The sequence below is a fragment of the Octopus bimaculoides genome, chromosome 3, assembly GCF_001194135.2.
Source record: "Octopus bimaculoides isolate UCB-OBI-ISO-001 chromosome 3, ASM119413v2, whole genome shotgun sequence".
In the NCBI taxonomy this organism is placed as follows: Eukaryota; Metazoa; Mollusca; class Cephalopoda; order Octopoda; family Octopodidae; genus Octopus; species Octopus bimaculoides.
Genome location: NC_068983.1, coordinates 113808996 through 113812400, shown reverse-complemented (window position 1 = coordinate 113812400; position 3405 = coordinate 113808996).

Genomic DNA, 3405 nt, shown 5'->3' with positions numbered 1-3405 from the left:
TATATATATATATATATACGTATATGTATATGTATATGTATATGTATGTATGTATGTACATGTTTTTATACATTTCTGTATATATAAATAAACATTTATCTAAGGAGTACGCCAGTGTCCAAGACCTTCTTCATAAGCCCTGAGACTAGCAGGAGTGAGCAAAAAAAAATGGACATCGCGAGTGAATGTGAGAAACTGAATGTAACGCCACAATAAAGGTAGTCAAGGATCATTTGGAAGTGTTAAACAAAGTTACAGAGTAAATATACCACCAGCTTAGACCATGGTATGATTTGAGTTCAGGACGCAACCAGCTTGAACAGATACGTCTGTATGAACGCATGCATGCATACTCACAAACATATACACACGCACGCATAGATGCATGCATAGATGCACGCATACGTATACACACATATATGAATATACATGTATTTACTTTGGTAATTGGAAGATTATTACCTCATAGTCATCAGTGCTACTTTACCAATTTGGGAGATTCTAAGCCTGGAATGAAGCGGTTGTCCATTATGATGCATTGGACCTTCTAATTCCTACAGTAATTCTTACTCTTCAGACATATTGATTTCTCTCATTCTTGCAATTAACAGTACAAAGTACACCCTAATTACTGTTCTACACCAACACTTCATCATATACATATTAATTTTAATGATTCGTGACAAATTGCAAACTGCTTCATTCCAATGAACTTGTCAAATTTGACAAGTTCGAGACAAATTGTAATTTGTCACGAATCATTAAAATTTATAGATTAATATTTAATCTGGATATTTAGTTTCAGACTGGCTACCATTCTCATTACTACTTGCTCTTCGTATGTATGTATGTATGTATGTATGTATGTATGTATGTATGTCATTATTCAGTATGTATGTATGCCATTATTTCAAGATTTCTTGCCAATAAAGAACCGGGGTCTAACCTAAATCCAAGCTCCTTCATTAGAATTTCAACATCAACAACAGGGTATGTATGTATGTTATCAATCAGTTTCATTTCTGTATTTCTTGTCCATAGAGAAAGAACCGGACTCTAACATAGATTCAAGGCTCCTTCATTGGAACTTTTATCAACATCATCTAGGTATTTGTGCATATGTGTGTGTGTGCAGTATTTGGTGTTAGTGTATGCGCAGATTTGTATGTTTGTTTTATGGATGCGTTTTTATGTCTAGATGCATGCATATGTATTTATGTGCTAAATTTTTGGAAAGTTTTACATGTCTTTACAGTTCCATTGATGGCTTGAATCTATAGTCTTCTAATCAGCCTTTTTCTTTCAGGTTTTGAGAACCCTAATTTTTCCAGGTTTTTGTTGAGGCAGTTCGTTACATATCCCAATGCCCCAACAATCACGGGTATGAATCTGAACTTGTAGTCTGGGTGGAGTATCTGTAAATTTCTCAGTAGCTCGGCGTAGTTGTTCTCTTTTTCTCTAATCTTTAGTGGGATGTTGACATCCGCAGGACAGCGGATTTCTAACGTATGCATGTATGTATGTATGTATGTATGTATGTATGTATGTATGTATGTATGCATGTGTGTATGTATGTGTAGATTTGTATGTTTTATGTATGTATTCTCAAGCATATAGTTGCATATCTAGACATGCTCATATATATTTAAATGATAAACTTCTGGAAAGTTTTACAGATTTTTACAGTTCCAGTGATGGATTGGATCTGTAGTCCTCGAATTATCTTTCTCCTTTCTGGTTTTGAGAAGCTTAATTTCTCAAGATTGGTATTTAGGCAGTGTTTTGCATATCCCAGGGCTCCAATAGTTACAGGTATAAACCTGAACCAAATCTGGATAGAGTAACTGCAGATTTTTCAATAGTTCAGCATAGGTGTTCTCTTTTTCACTGATCTTCAGCTTTATATTAACATTCGCTGGTCAGCTAATTTCCACAACTGTGAATAGTTTCTCTTCTCTATTCCAAATCATTATATCAGGTCTGTTGTCCTTACATTTCATTGAGGTCTTCACTGGTACATTCCACTAGTATTCCATTTTATTATGACTTTTACCATATTGTGGGTTCTTATTTCTTTGTCCTCGGGATTATCCTTCCGATGGATTTCATTATAGAGTGTCCCCGGACAACTGCTTATGATGTGGGTGATATCTTCAGTGTGAACTCCACAAAGTCTGCATCGGTTGTCACATTTTACGGCTTTCCCTGCATCTCTATCTCTTTTGTGCATCAAGTACTTGGTTGATATTTCCTGTTCCTGGATTGCAAACGCATACTCTTCAGAGTGGGATGTAGCAATCCGGCTATTGGTCCATGATAAACTGCTTTGATAATCGATGTTACTATCATCACGGAGCTTTCTAGTAACATATCCATGCATAGTCTTCTGCTTATATAGGCTCATCCTCTCATGTGATGATACGTTGCAGTAGAGTCGTGCGACTTCTTTGGGCATGTATTCTAGGTTATCAGACAAAGAGTGTTGCTCAAAGAGCTGGCTTCCAAGTCTTATGATGTTATCAGCTTCATGCATGCAAACTTGGTCAAGGGATGCACTTCGACACTTGGTGGTTAGATGTTGCAAAAGGGATATGATGTGACATTCAAAGGCATTTTGGAATGATGTTAAGCCTCTGCCGCCTTGTTTTCGTTTTAGGTAGAGGTGGTCAACATCACTGTTTATGTGGAAATTATGTGTGCTTGTTGGTATTTTTCGGGTTTTCACATCAATGACTCGGATTTCATCAAGCGTCCAATCAAGCAGCCCAAATGTTGGTATGAGTACTGCGATGGACTTTGGGTGGGTATTCAGTAAGGAGGGCGTCATGCTGCTCTATATCTTTGAACAGCGCCTTAGGCTCAATTCAGACGGCTATGTGATGCTGCTGGAGATTGTGGTAAATTCCTGGCTACAGATGGTTGCTGCAGGAAGGTCATATGTGTGGCAGCAAGGTTCGGCTCCTTGCCATACCTTCAGTAAGAGTCAATAGTAGTTGTCGCAGAATTACTACAACTTCACCAGCCTCCGTTTCTGGTCTCCAAACACCCCCAATTGTAATCCCATGGATTACTATGTGTGAGTCGCGGTTGAGAATGACACCAACTTCTCTGCTTGCAACACCAAGGTTGAGCTGGTGGTCAAGATCAAGGAAATGTTCGAACATCTCCTCAGGGATGCAATGCAGAGCGCATGCGCCAGGTTCTGGAGTTGTCATGAGGCCGTGGTAGAAGTATAAAGCGTCTACTTGGAGTAAACTGTTGGTATTTTTTTTTTGAGTTTTTAAAATACTTTTTATTCCTGGATGGGATATTGTGTTTTCTTTTCCTTTGATGAGGAGACGCAATGGCCCAGTGGTTAGGGCAGCGGACTCGTGGTCATAGGATCGCGGTTTCGATTCCCAGACC